The sequence below is a fragment of the Emys orbicularis genome, chromosome 4 (assembly GCF_028017835.1).
Source record: "Emys orbicularis isolate rEmyOrb1 chromosome 4, rEmyOrb1.hap1, whole genome shotgun sequence".
NCBI lineage: Eukaryota > Metazoa > Chordata > Testudines > Emydidae > Emys > Emys orbicularis.
Genome location: NC_088686.1, coordinates 152,682,073 through 152,697,953, shown reverse-complemented (window position 1 = coordinate 152,697,953; position 15,881 = coordinate 152,682,073). Strand labels below are relative to the sequence as shown.

The following is a 15,881-nucleotide window of genomic DNA, read 5'->3' as shown; positions in this document are numbered from 1 at the left end:
GGGGAGGGTACCGAGCAGCATCCCATGCCTTTCTGAGCAGAAAACGGACTCCAAGTGAATGGAATGATGCCGTTATAGAACATGAATGCTCAGCAACTGTGGGTTGTCCGAGAGCTAGGACCCTACCCATTCAACCGGAGGCGCTGGGTACTGACTGACTGCCCCCCTTTAGCGTGGCTACACAGAACCAAAGGCACCAACTCTTGGTTGGTACGCTGGAGTACAGCCCTCCAAAGGCATGAGATGGAGACTCAACATGTCATGGGGGCAGACGCGCTATCCAGGCAAGAGGGCCCAAAGCAGATGCATTCGGAATAGCCAGTGGCTAGGCCTAGGGCATCAATATCAGGAGGCGACGGGACACTGATGTGCCCAAACGCGCCCAGGCAGGTACGTTACATGTCCAACAACCATTTTCTCACTATTACACTGATGGGGTCGTGTGTGATTGGTACATTCCTCAGGGTACAATCTGGACCAATGGACAGCTGTGTCCCCTCAGCTCTCCAATTTGGGGAGCCTTTTACATTGCTTCATTGTGAGAGCAGCCACTCCTGGCCTGTTCACACACGGCTTCTCGCATGCAAAATCACTCCCAGCTGAATATATGAGTGCTTCTAGCCAGCCACTCCTGAATTATATTGCAGAGTGACACTAGCAAATTCCCAGTCCTAGATTTGTCTCCAGAAATATGCGTCTTGTACTGCCCAGCTCTCTCCTTCTGGACAATACAAGCTCATAGAAAGTCCATCATTTCATTACTAGAAAATTACATGCACAAATCTTGTTATCTCAAGTGGAGGGTCCCAAACACTTCAATCCAAACACACTGGCTTAGATAAAACAACAAAACAAGTTTATTAACTACAGAGAGAGAGAGAGAGAGAGAGAGATTTTAAGTGATTACAAGTAATGAGGCATAAAAGTCAGAATCGGTTACAAAGAAATAAAAAATAAAATGCAAACTAATACCTAACTTTACAAGCTAAGTGAACTTAAAGCAAATGGATTTCTCTCGCCGTGTATTCACGACTGTCTGGCTGGATTCTTTCAGCCAGGACGACTCCCCCAGTTCAGTGATGCTTCCTTTGTCTTTCAAACGTTGTTGATGCCGTGAGTAGAGATGAGGAGAGAGAGAGAGGTGATTTGGGGCGTCTGTTCCTCATTTTTACACCTTTAGCTCCTCTTTGAGAATCACCTCTAGCTGGGGTTCAGGCAACAGCGAGTCTGTTTGCCAAGATGTAAATTTCTCGCTCACATCCTTCTTCCTGTCAAAGAATGGCCGCTTAACTAAGTGATATAGTCCAGTTGATTTTGTTGACACCTGACTGACATGTCAATTTCCCTGTTTGTCTCTAAGGGTAGGTCTACACTTACCCGGTAGTTCGGCGGCTGGCGATCAAACTTCTGGGTTTGACTTATCGCGTCTTGTCTGGACGCGATAAGTCGAACCCGGAAGTGCTCGCCGTCGACTGCGGTACTCCTGCTTGGCGAGAGGAGTACCGCGGAGTCGACGGGGGAGCCTGCCTGCCGTGTGTGGACCGAGGTAAGTTCGAACTAAGGTACTTCGAACTTCAGCTACGTTATTCACGTAGCTGAAGTTGCGTACCTTAGTTCGAATTGGGGAGTTAGTGTAGACCTGGCCTGAGGAACTGATTTGGGCTGCTTCCCCAGATTTGAAATATGCCTTAGTAACATTGTAACCGAGCCTTCTGTGGGTCACAACTGAGACACCAAATTCAGGACTAACTGCTAAGAAATAGGGCAGATACGCCCCAAAGCTGTCAGCTATTCTCTCATGAGATATACCAAACCAGCAACAAAAGTAAATTTCCGTTTCACAACACTGGCTAACAAGCAGTCAGCACAGCAGTTTCCTTAAGCATTCCAGTCCTTGTATCGCCACCAAAAACACTAGACTTATAGATGAGTGATTCCTTAAAACCAATTTAATCAAATAACAGGTTCTTCTGATCCAAAGGACCATGCCCAGGTCAATATACAACTCAGATCTTACTCAAAAATCACAGTGTTGCCAGTCCTTTAGTATCTGAAATCTAAAGGTATATTCAAAGAAAGAAAGAAAGAAAGAAAGAAAGAAAGAAAGAAAGAAAGAAAGAAAGAAAGAAAAAGGTGAGAGTTAAAATTGGTTCAAGGAATCAAATAAGTACAATAACTGCAAAGTTCTTGGTTCAGGCTTGTAGCAGTGATGGAATAAACTGCTGGCTTGATAAGTCTCTGGTTACTTCCAAATCATTGGAAGGACCTCAGTCCCTTGGTTAGAATGTTCCATTAGTACAAGTCCTTAGTCCAGAGGTTTGAGCTGGAAAGAGGCAAAATGGAGGTGTTTCCAGGGCCTTTTATAGCTTCTGCCATGTGGAACATTGTTTCAAACAAAGCCCTCAGCACAGCTAGTAGAAAATTACAGGTAAAAGATGGGGTATGGAATGATATGGGCAAGTCACATGTCCAGACAGAATGTTGATTAGGCACAGCAGGAAATCATTACCTATACCCCAGACAGCACATCTGCAGGACAGTCCATTCAGTGTACATGGTCTCCCATGGTCAACTGTCGGTTAAGTGTTTCTTGATGAGCCACTTAATATGGGTCATTACACATATTGAATCTATTTCCCCATGCTAAGTATCCTCACACCGTCTTGTCAACTGTCTAAAAAGGACCGTCTTGTTTATCACTACAAAAGGTTTTTTTTCTCCTGCTGATAATAACTCATCTTAATTAATTAGCCTCTTACAGTTGGTATGGCTACTTCCACTTTTTCATGTTCTCTGTATGTATATATATCTTCTTACTATATGTTCCATTCTATGCATCTGATGAAGCGGGCTGTAGCCCACGAAAGCTTATGCTCAAATAAATTTGTTAGGTTCTAAGATGCCACAAGGACTCCTGTTCCTTTTGTGGATACAGACTAACACGGCTGCTACTCTGAAACCTTAATTTGAATAGTCCCTCCAAGATGTGCAGACTAAATACCTTGTGGGTGTTACCCCAGGAGCAAACAGTTGAAATCCAGGTATAGAGCCAATACTCATAACTTCAAATACAAAAATGATACGTGCATACAGATAGCATAATCATATTCAGCAAATCATAACCTTTTCATAGACATCTTACATGCCACATTTTGTACAAGATTTTTTGCAAATATATAACAGTGGTTGCAACAATGATCTATATGGTTATATTTTAATCAGATAACATCACAAACATCATACAGCAGAATCTTATAACGTTACCTATAATGTGCCCCTCAAGCGCTGGATGAGGTGGCACATCCTGGTTCCCTACTCGGAGGGGCTTTCTGATGCCCCCCCCCCCAGAGGGGCTGCCCACCGCGGAACCAGCATCAGAAACACAAGAGGCAGAGGTCGCCCCTGAGCCTGGTCAGTTTCTGGCAGCACATCTGTTATTAATCTAGGAATGGGAGGGATTTCCAATTTATTACCCAAAGCAAAATGTATTGCAAGCCGCAGGCAGCCGCATGTAGCCAGTAATGGCAGGTTGCTGGCACCACGTGAAATTTAAAATGGAGATTGGGAGCGCAAACAACACTGAAACAAGCATTTAACATTAAACTTGGACTAGAAACTCGCACATTCTTATCTAAATATTTGCACTCTATACCATTATCTAAATCATTGACGATACTGAACAGAACCGGACCCAGAACAGATCCCTGCGGCACCCCACTTGTTATGCCCTTCCAGCATGACTGTGAACCACTGATAATTACTCTCTGGGAACAGTTTTCCAACCACTTATGCACCCACCTCATAGTAGCCCCATCTAAGTTGTATTTGCCTAGTTTATTGATAAGAATATCATGCGAGACCATATCAAATGCCTTACTAAAGTCTAGGTATACCACATCCACCGCTTCTCCCTTATCCACAAGACTCGTTATCCTATCAAAGAAAGCGATCAGATTGGTTTGACATGATTTGTTCTTTACAAATCCATGCTGGTTATTCCCTATCACCTGACCACCTTCCAAGTGTTTGCAGATGATTTCCTTAATTACTTGCTCCATTATCTTCCCTGGCACAGAAGTTAAACTAACTGGTCTGTAGTTTCCTGGGTTGTTTTTATTTCCCTTTTTATAGATGGGCACTATATTTGCCCTTTTCCAGTCTTCTGGAATCTCTCCTGTCTCCCATGATTTTCCAAAAATAATAGCTAGAAGCTCAGATACCTCTTCTATTAGCTCCTTGAGTATTCTAGGATGCATTTCATCAGGCCCTGCTGACTTGCAGGCATCTAACTTTTCTAAGTGATTTTTAACTTGTTCTTTTTTTATTTTATCTTCTAAACCTACCCCCTTCCCATTAGCATTCACTATGTTAGGCATTCCTTCAGACTTCTCCATGAAGACCGAAACAAAGAAGTCATTAAACATCTCTGCCATTTCCAAGTTTCCTGTTACTGTTTCTCCCTCCTCAGTGAGCAGTGGGCCTACCCTGTCCTTGGTCTTCCTCTTGCTTCTAATGTATTGATAAAAAGTCTTCTTGTTTTCCTTTATTCCTGTAGCTAGTTTGAGCTCATTTTGTGCCTTTGCCTTTCTAATCTTGCCCCTGCATTCCTGTGTTGTTTGTCTATATTCATCCTTTGTAATCTGTCCTACTTTCCATTTTTTATATGACTCCTTTTTATTTTTTAGATCATGCAAAATCTCGTGGTTAAGCCAAGGTGGTCTTTTGCCACATTTTCTATCTTTCCTACCCAGCGGAATAGCTTGCTTTTGGGTCCTTAATAGTGTCCCTTTGAAAAACTGCCAACTCTCCTCAGTTGTTTTTCCCCTCAGTCTTGATTCCCATGGGACCTTACCTATCAGCTCTCTGAGCTGACCAAAATCCGCCTTCCTGAAATCCATTGTCTCTATTTTGCTGTACTCCCTTCTACCCTTCCTTAGAATTGCAAACTCTATGATTTCATGATCACTTTCACCCAAGCTACCTTCTACTTTCAAATTCTCAACGAGTTCCTCCCTATTGTTAAAATCAAGTCTAGAACAGCTTCCCCCCTAGTAACTTTTTCAACCTTCTGAAATAAAAAGTTGTCTGCAATGCAGTCCAAGAACTTATTGGATAGTCTGTGCCCCGCTGTATTATTTCCCCAACATATATCTGTGTAAGCAGAGTCAGGATGAGCTCTACCCTGACATCTGGTGGTGAATTATGGCGAGTGTGGAAAAGAACTCCAGGGGCTGATCTTGTTTGCATAGGCACACCAACTCGCCTGGCATGGAACAACAGCAACTGAAAGTGGTTACTTTGGCTGGTGTGGTTACTTTTGGGGGCTCGTCCGGGATTCCCTGGGTCAGTACCCCTCGCAAGCACCTGTTGAGTGTTCCACTGCATTGGGAAACAATTGTGGTTATATTTTGAGGAAATGACTGTTTGTATAATGGCTAATATGTCAGGTTTGTTGGGCCCCGGCCCTGCAGCCTCTAGCTCAGGGGCCGCAGCCTCAGCCAATGATTGGGCAAAAGCACTGGGGCAAATATTGGAAAAGGTTGTGCTGTCCCAGGTTATGTTAAACTCTTGTCGTGAGTTAAGATTATTTGCTGGGGCAGAGGAGTTTGAACCCTGGTTGGAGCATACCACTGAAATGCTGCAGGAGTGGGCCGTACCTGATGCAGAAAAGCGAAGATGTCTAATAGAGAGCCTTAGTGGCCCAGCATTAGATGTGATTCGCACCCTGAAGCTCATTGACCCAGGGGTCAGTGTGAAGGACTGCCTAGAGGCCCTTGATCATACCTTTGGGAGCGTAGAGGGCCCTGAAGACAGTTACTGTAAGTTCCTTAATTCCCGACAGCAAATTGGCGAGAAGATTTCAGCCTATATACAGAGGCTGGAGAGACTGCTTCAGAGAGCTGTCATGAGGGGAGCAGTGACTGCTGAACAGATGGATCAGACCAGACTGGCTCAAATTGTAAGAGGAGCTCAGTATCAGAACCCGATTCTACTCCATCTCCGGCTAAGAGAACGACGGGAACATCCCCCAAGTTATTCCCAGCTGATAAAGGAGGTCAGAGAAGAGGAAGAAAGGCAGGCTGCCAGCGAGTTTTGGGAAGCCCAAACATTGGAGCCAGCCGGCACAACACCACTGCAAACGGCCATTGTACTGATGGTGAGCACCACAGAGGAACTTACCCAACAAATGCAGGCCCTGACAGAACGGATAGCTGAACTGCAAAGCACCATTGACTGAGCTAAGACTTCCAGGAATAAGGCGCCTCTGACTGTGGCGATGGAGAAGTCAGCATTTAGAGCCACCATCCCACCTGGGCGAAGGGGGAAAGGACAATTCTTCTGCTACCGATGTGGTCAGGATGGACACAGTGCTGACAAGTGCCATAATGAAGAAAACCCCTCCTTAGTGTATGGAAAGCTGAGGATCAGTTGGGAGAGATCCGGTAGCTGCCAGAGAGTCCGGGGACGGGGACCACCCAGGCCTGCAGGATTTGAAGATTCCCCCAGAAGCGACCGTCCAGCTGGGATCCCCGCAGGACTGATAGGGCCTCAAGCAGAGGTCATGGTGAAGATTGAAGGGGCGGAGTGTAAAGCCGTGCTTGACACTGGATCTCAAGTGACTATTATATTTCAGTCATTCTACCAACAGATGCTTAGGCACCTGCCTATACAGCCACTGACTGGCGTTGGTCTGTGTGGCCTCAGCATGGATGAATACCCCTACCAAGGGTATGTCATAGTGCACCTGGAATTCCCAGAGGAGGTTGCTGGGGTAAGAGAAGAGGTGGACACAGCTGCATTAATATGCCCTGACCCTAAAGGGACCTCTGATGTGTCTGTGCTGATAGGGACCAACTCTAGTCTCTTCAAGGTGCTCGCGGATTACTGCAGACGACGGGCTGGGGACCAGTACCTGAATACCCTGATGATCCATACGCTTTGTGCTGAAGCCTATAGGAAGATTGAGGGTGCTAAAAAGGAGACATCTGAGCTACCGATTGGGGCGCTGAAGTACATGGGCACAACCCCCTTAGTAGTGCCTGCAAGGACAGAGCAGGAAGTGCTTGTCATGAGTACCCGGCTGAAAGGCAGTAAAGGGGCATTAGCAATGGTAGAGCAGCCAGTTGAAGGAGAGCTCCCAGAAGGAGTGCTGGTCCCCAGTGGAGTCATAACCCTACCTGCTGAAGCCCAGGAAAAGGTGACTATACTGATTGCTAATGAAACAAGTCGAGATGTTGTTGTGAAGCAAGGACAAAAGATAGCAGACCTCTTCGAGCCTGAATCAATTGTAAAACCCCAGTGTGAGACTCAAGTTCCGACAATAGACCCGGCAAAGTTTGACTTTGGAGATTCACCGTTGTCTGAGGAGTGGAAAGATCGCCTGAGGAGGAAACTTTGTGAAAGATCCAAGGTGTTCTCATTGCATGAGTGGGATGTGGGATGTGCAAAAGGAGTAGAGCACAACATCAGACTACATGACTCTCGACCTTTCAGGGAGAGATCTAGGAGGATTGCCCTCTCCGAGATGGAAGATGTGCGACAACATCTTCAGGAGCTGGCTGCGAATGGCATCATTACAGAGTCCCGCAGCCCATACGCCTCACCCATTGTGGTGGTCCGTAAAAAGAATGGGAAAATCCGGATGTGTATTGACTACCGCACCCTAAACCGCCGTACTGTGGTTGACCAGTACACAATGCCCCGAGTCCAAGATGCCTTAGACTGTTTGCTAGGAAGCCAGTGGTTCTCTGTGTTGGATCTTCGGAGTGGATACTACCAGATCCCTCTGGGTGAAGAAGATAAGGAGAAGACAGCCTTCATCTGCCCATTAGGGTTTTATCAGTTTGAACGTGTGGGGAAATAGAGGGGGGGGGGCTTTCTTTTTGATAGCCAGAGCTTTGAATCTGAAGGCCCCAAAATAAACCCTCCAACAGAGATCTGTTATGCTGATGGCCTTTGCACAGAGTAGGGCAGGCCTAAAGCTTAAACTAGACTAAACTGCACAGTTTTCTGCCAAACTCGGTCAAGGGTCATGTCCAGAGGAGGGAATGGGAGAATAAACCCCCCCCCCCCTGCAGCAGTACTAATGAAATATGTTCATAACTGATGAAATATGATAACCGCAAGCTACGGAAATAATGTAAGAAGCTACGGAAATAACGTAAGATGCTTGTGATTTGTAAATTGTTTTGCAGAGAGTTAATCATCCTTGCTGCTATAACTATTTGCAATATTTTCCAAGTCCAGCTATCTGCAATTTAACCAATGATAGCTCTCCTTTAAGCTCCCCTGGAAACCCCCCCCCCCTTAAGCCTTTGCTGAAATCCCCCGGAAAATGACATAGTCCAAGTCTTGAGAAATGTACCCAAGCTAGGGCCGAGCACCACCCCTGCGGAAACCACCAAGCGCCCTTCTACCCAAACAAACACCCACTCCTCGGTAATTAAGTCTGAGGGTAGGGAGGGGGGTGAGAAGATTGACCCCAACCCCTGCTTCCTAGCTCGTGATCAGCTCATGCTCAACCCTTGCCCAGCTTGTGATTTGTCCCCAAAGCTCGTGCTCAACCCTTGCTCAGCTTGTGATTTGCCCCCAATGATTTAATTCATGACGTATTGTTTGTACCCTGCTTGTGGTTTAATGGAATAAAAGCAGCCTGTGAGCTCTTGCTAGGGGTGCCAGTTTGAAAAACTGCACCCCAACGCGTTGGTATGTATTGCAATAAAGGCCTCAGGCTCTGAGTCTGTGAACTAAAATCACTGCGTGGGTGATTCTTTCCACGACAATTTGGGGGCTCGTCCGGGATCACTCGACATCCCACCGGACCGGAGGACCGTGGACCGCTCCCACACTGATCCCAGGCGCCAAGTAAGAGACCCTTGTCTCTATTTGGGATTCGGTAAGGAGCTGCCCATAGGCTCTAGGTTCAGGTGAGAACGCGCTGTGATCCGAACCTTTTAAGGTTAGACTCATTTGCCTGACGCCTGTTTGTTTTGTGTGTGTCCGTTCTGTAACTTGTCTGTTTAAATTCTTGCATCATGCTGCGCTCTCTCTATCATTGTTTCCTTAGGCTATAAGCTAGGGGGGGGCGTAGGGGACTGTCTGTTTTGTGGTGTGTACATGAGGTCTTAGACCCAACGGTTTCCTTGGAACAGCCTCGGTGAAATTACTGGGACATCCGTCTGGCAGTTAAACACTTTTAGAGTGCCAGCCCAGAATAAAAACAAGTTTTGGATGACAGGAGATTCTTCAGGCAGGAACAGAGGCTGAATAGGCTAGGTTATCTCTCTGGGATATAAAGGAAACCACCACTGACTCAAGAACTGAGTGGCCCGAGGACTAGAGGTAAACAACTGAGAGGGTTTCTAATCTTAATAAGAACAAGAAGTACGCCAAACTCCTATGCTTTGCCTTTTTAAGCTTTCTATATTGTTGCTTGCTTAGCTTTGTGGCCATATCCCTCTGGGCAGTGGTGATCTCAGAGGGAGGTGAGGGACCGGATGCAGGAGCACCCCGGGAAAGTGGACCCCATAGTGAGTAGGGGCGTAATCCACCGAACCTGTAGGACGCGGGTGGACCCCTTAAGCGAGGTGGGATATAATCCCCTGAGTGGAGTAGAAGGGGGGCGGAATCCACTGCCTGGACTCTAACAGGAGTTAGGGCGTAATCCAGGAAGTCCCGGTGCAGCCGAAGGGGCCGGAGTAGCTCCCACTAGCAATAGGCTGGTGGACCACACTAGCAATAGGCTGTGTGAACTGATGAGACCTGCGGCCCGGGGATTGACAGGACTCCCACAAGCAATAGGCTGGGGGCTGGAAAGGATTGTTATAGCAAAGATCCTGGTTTAGGTGTGGTGTGATTGTAGGTCGCAAGGTGACTCCGGGACCAGCTGCGGGCGGGGTAAGGGACCGTGAATCGGAGACCCCCGCTCTAGTAGGTCCCCACCCTTTTCTTACCGGTTAAGTGACAATTGTGTCCCTTCTCACTCGGAGAGAGAGAAGGCCCCGGGAAACCGTCCACGTACTTCTAGGCAGTGAAGCAACCCATCCCGTTCTCTTGAAGGCGAGCCGGTGCTCTCTGCTGGGGGAGGGGTGTACGGGGACCACCTCCTTGCTCGGAGAGCGGGGAGGCCCCAAGGAATCCGTCCGCGTACTCCTAGGTAGCAGAGTATCCCATCCCGTTCTCTTGAAGGCGGGCCGGTGCTCTCTACTGGGGGAGAGGTGTACGGTGACCAAAGCTTTCCTAAACTTTTGTGTGATTGGCCTACGACCAAAACCCTTCCCCAAATCTTCCTCTGGAGCAAGGACTCGCGTATGGAGTGAGCTCCCTCCCCTTGCTGTGTTTGAAGGGGAGCCCCTGGAAATCGTTTGCCAAAACCTGGGGCAATCGGGCATCCTACCCCGTTCCCCTAAAGGGCGAATTGGTAACTCATTGCCGGACAGGGTGCATGCGAGGACCTTCCTTATAAATCCTCCCCAGTGGTGTGAATGTTGAAAGGGGTGAGGCTACACCCAGGTTTAAAAAGGAGCAAGAGGGAAGGATTGCTCTCCCCCAGAAGAGAGAGCAGAGCTTATTGCAGTGTTCTAATTTGTGTAATATAGATTTTAGTGTTGTTTAACTATTCTTCCAGCATGATAGCAAGTGTTTTAGTGTTGTTGTGTTGTTTAACCACTCTTTAAGTATAATAGTAATTGCTTTGTTAAATATTTAATCCTCTTCTACAAGGAGGGTTGGTAAAAACAGCCCACCCTCCCTGCTGAATTGATAGTAAAACAATGCCTGTGCCCATAAGAAAAAAGGATTGGGCCCAAACCGGCAGGCAACCGCAGTTTGAGGAAGTTAAGAGTGGGGGTTGAGGGGTTAACTCTGTAGTTGCTGGTGGAAATTAAGTAATTGCAGGGTTGGCTTCTTGCTTTTTTCCTTTCATAATAGTAATTGCTTAAATAATGATGTGACGTTGTGCAGTCTATATGATTTTATAAAAACTTAATAATAAGTCAATATAATGTAACTGGAATAGTTTTAGGGAAAAAATATGGTAATAAGTGAATATAACGTGACTGGGATATGCTTTATGCAAAAGGTCTCTTGTAAGGTATCATTACAGAGCTTATAATCTACTGAGTATAGTCATCTGATTTGTACCACTCTTGTATCTAAAACTAGAAATATAAAATGTATCTCTCTATCAGTGTTATAGAGGGCAGACAATTTATGAGTTTGCCCTGCATGGGCTTGTGCAGGGTAAAACGGATTTATTTGGGTTTAGGCCCCATTGGGATTTGGGCATCTGAGTACTAGAGACAAGCACACTACTGTGAGCTGTTTTCAGGTAAACTTGCAGCTTTGGGACAAGTGATTCAGACCCTGGGTCTGTGTTAGAGCAGACTGGAGTGTCTGGCTCAGCAAGACGGGGTGCTGGAGTCCTGAGCTGGCAGGGAAAACAGGAGCAGAAGTAGTCTTGGTACATTGGGTGGCAGCTCCCAAGGGGGGTTTCTGTAATCCAACCCATCACAAATGGCATAAGCGGTAAAACTATGAATAAATGTTAAAAAAAGAAATTCTTGGTTTCTTTGCAGCCATTCCTTTGGGAGTGTCTGTAAGGTAATCCAGGCAAAAGGATATTAATCAAATGATTAAGGTAAAATCATTTGACTATATAAAAAAAGTTAGTTAAATTTGTTAAGAAACGCTCCTGGTGTGTATAATGTTTTGTTTATAAGTTTAAGATGTTTTCTAGTGTTGTTTGATTTTGGTATTTAGCATTTGATCCTTAAAGTAACTTAATGCTTTACAAAATTTAAAGTGTTTAAAATAAAGACCAAAGTTGTGGCTGCAGCAAAATAGTCAAAGCCAAAAGAATGGAAAATTTTAAATCTGTTTTGGTAACAAATAGCAAGTAAAGGCTAATATCAACTAAAAAGCCACAAATAGAAATCTGGAAGTGTTGCTGGGTACACCTTGTACCCGGTACACCTTTGGCACTCCCTGGACGGTTGCGCCTCAGGTGCTCTGGCCCTATTTGCTCGCGTGCATCACCGGATGACTGTGCACCGTTGATTGCTGCAGTTAAGTAAAACTTTTCCTCTGTGGCCCAGCACTACTGCCAGTGACGTGATGATTGGGCAGACAGCACTTTTCCCTCTTTAAAAACTTTTTCTAGATATTTGAATTAATTTTATTCAAATGTTTACATGTTATAATTGTAAGTATGTGTTAGTCCCTCTTTAAGAACTCTTTCTAAATATTTGGATTAATTTGTTCAGGTGTTTGAGTGTTGCAGGCATTTGCCTTTTTTACGGGAAGATACATTACTATGTGTTAGTTTTGGTGGTGTGTTTTCTTATGGAGGAAGGGCAAATGCAGGATCTTGGACGGAGGTTTTGCAACAGTTTTGCATTGGTAAAATATGTCATGCGGGGGCTGTTATGGGGTTTTTGCTTAAGGATTTTGTATCACAATCTGGCATATCTGAACTAATTATAAAAGAGCTATGTGCAGCTTCACAGATCCAGTATGTGTGCGGCTTCACAGATCCAGTATGTGTGCAGCTTCACAGATCCAGTATGTGTGCGGCTTCACAGATCCAGTATGTGTGCGGCTTCACAGATCCAGTATGTGTGCAGCTTCACAGATCCAGTATGTGTGCGGCTTCACAGATCCAGTATGTGTGCAGCTTCACAGATCCAGTATGGCCAAATGCCCTTTAAAGGCCACTCCCAATCAGAGGACCAGATTCAGCCCTCATAAAATTTTTTACCAGGGCACCCAATGCAGCTACCAACAGTGCCCTGCTGGCCTAGCTCAAATAAACAGTCATTTAATAAATTACACAATAGTCAGATACTAACGAAATGTGTTAGGTCTTTTTATATACAGCAGTCCTGCCACTCGCTGAAACCTGGCACTGGGTTTGCATAAGGGTCCATCAGCAAAGAACTGCCCTCGCCCCATGCTGAGGGACTCTTGTCCGCTGACAAATCCATTAAGCCTTCGGACCTTGCTAAGAAAACAACTTCTCCACCTGAGGCCACAATAAAGCCTCCAACCAAGCAAGGTGATTGTGCTGGTAACCCCTCCCTTGCAGCCTCATTGCCGGACAGCTAAGTGAACTAAGACTACGAAATCTTAAAGAATAGCTTGCGGAAGCTAGCCAAAACTACCTGAAGATGAAACTTTTAATATTTCTCAGCCTCTCCTCCTTAACGAACTTGGGGTGGGGAGGGAAAAAGTAATCTTGGCCAATCAGTAGCCTCCAGTTTGGCCTGTGTCGTATTGCAGTGTATTCCGGCTCTATATGGTTGCCCATTGTTGTAGTCCCCGCTCCCCAGCTACTCCCCCTCGTATCTTCTCCAATTCCCATACAAATCTGTCTGGCCGTAGCCTCAGGGAAATTCAAGTCTCGGAACAACAAATGTGGTATAGCACATCCTACCGATGGAATTGTTGTTTACAGTGGTGAATTGTGCTAAATGCTACTATAAGAACCACCACTTTCTCATTTCCCTCTCTGCTTTCCAAATAACTACCTAGTACCCTAATTGTTTTCAGAAAGCGGCCATTCAACTGGCCCAGCTTGTGCAGTGGGAAAGTTTTTATTGGGGAAAGGGAGGCGTAGTAGAAAGAATCTTACATGACCTAACTAGAGTAGCCGCTATTTGAACAATAGACAAAGCCCAAAACCATAAAAAACACCTGGAAAATTTGGAAAAAGCATCAGGCCTCCTTACTGAGGCAGGGTTAACTAAACACCCTTGCCTTAGCAGGAAAGAACACTGTCTGGGATTCAGCTTGTAGTCAAATGCAGGATTTCTTTAACGGTCCCTTAGAAAAAAAATGCAAACCAATGTTTTAAATCAGCGGTGGCCTAAAACCCTTACCACTACTGTGGGAGTGCCACCCAAGCTGTGGAAGTGGAGAAATACGTGAACATTGTCAAAATAAATCTGTGACTCTGTTGCATGTACCTTCCAAGCTTCGGAACCGGTAAATGGCACCTGGGCCCCAGTGCACTTACTTGTGCCAAAACCCTGGGCGAATTGTCTCTGGGACTGGGTTATCCACCGGCAGGTATGGGAAGTTAAACCACCCCATGAACCTAGCCATTTCATCACCACTCCCTCTGATTTCGCTGCTCAACATATCTGGGTGGGTATCGGAACCTTGTGGTCATTATGGCCCTTGGAACCCCCACAGCTATTTTGCCTCCGCAAATTGCATCCTGAAGAAGTAGTTAACGTTTTAATTTGGCATGTTGTGAAGGGGAAGCGATAGGTAAAAATCCAAAGGAAAAATTACTATTTAGTAAAAGCCAGGGATGTGCCCTGCCATCGGACCCCCACATCCCTATCCCCTTTCACCTTAACTTAACCGCTGCACAAGGAAGCCGCTTTATTGTATGGCCTGCTAATCCTCAGGTTTATGTAACCCTCCATCCAAGTGTTCCTTTTATATTTAATTGGACTTCCCCTATCCCTAACCGCTTCCTAAACCTCACTTCTCTACTCCCTCTGCTCTCCAACTTATCTCACCTGCAAAACCCAAATGCATGTAATAGAAATAGAATACAACAAAAAGGCCAAAGCCTTCCAAACTGCTTATCGAGTACATACCTTATGCTCCTCCTATGACATTGCATGCTTTGCCTCTAAGGAAATCGCCCAAGTTACACCCAGTTGGCTAACCTCTTCTACTCTTCACATTCTATTTTAGATTGTTCTAGCAATTTGTTGCGGATTAATGTTGGCTGTTGCTTGTTGTCTATGTAAATTTTGCCGTTTGCCCCGGCTCCCGGTTCAGCCCCGACCACCACCGGAAGCCCTTTATTTTCCACCCCACACTGTATTGTCCCTCAAATCCGGAAATCGACCACCTTAGTGTCATTTCTAAATCCAAATACTGTCCTATGGCCCCTTTGTTTAATAATAGTAGTGATGCCTATAGGGCATCAGAGGAGGGAAATTGTGGGGAAATAGAGGGGGGGGGCTTTCTTTTTGATAGCCAGAGCTTTGAATCTGAAGGCCCCAAAATAAACCCTCCAACAGAGATCTGTTATGCTGATGGCCTTTGCACAGAGTAGGGCAGGCCTAAAGCTTAAACTAGACTAAACTGCACAGTTTTCTGCCAAACTCGGTCAAGGGTCATGTCCAGAGGAGGGAATGGGAGAATAACCCCGCCCCCCCTGCAGCAGTACTAATGAAATATGTTCATAACTGATGAAATATGATAACCGCAAGCTACGGAAATAACGTAAGAAGCTACGGAAATAACGTAAGATGCTTGTGATTTGTAAATTGTTTTGCAGAGAGTTAATCATCCTTGCTGCTATAACTATTTGCAATATTTTCCAAGTCCAGCTATCTGCAATTTAACCAATGATAGCTCTCCTTTAAGCTCCTCTGGAAACCCCCCCCCCCCTTAAGCCTTTGCTGAAATCCCCCGGAAAATGACATAGTCCAAGTCTTGAGAAATGTACCCAAGCTAGGGCTGAGCACCACCCCTGCGGAAACCACCAAGCGCCCTTCTACCCAAACAAACACCCACTCCTCGGAAATTAAGTCAGAGGGTAGGGAGGGGGGTGAGAAGATTGACCCCAACCCCTGCTTCCTAGCTCGTGATCAGCTCATGCTCAACCCTTGCCCAGCTTGTGATTTGTCCCCAAAGCTCGTGCTCAACCCTTGCTCAGCTTGTGATTTGCCCCCAATGATTTAATTCATGACGTATTGTTTGTACCCTGCTTGTGGTTTAATGGAATAAAAGCAGCCTGTGAGCTGTTGCTAGGGGTGCCAGTTTGAAAAACTGCACCCCAACGCGTTGGTATGTATTGCAATAAAGGCCTCAGGCTCTGAGTCTGTGAACTAAAATCACTGCGTGGGTGATTCTTT

At 45.8% G+C, this 15,881-nt stretch overlaps 1 pseudogene; it reads left to right on the top strand.

Moving 5' to 3' along the window:
- The first annotated feature begins 238 nt into the window (after positions 1 to 238).
- The window catches only part of LOC135876991 (glycine N-acyltransferase-like protein 3), a 30,415-nt pseudogene continuing 14,772 nt past the window's right edge, over positions 239 to 15,881 (top strand).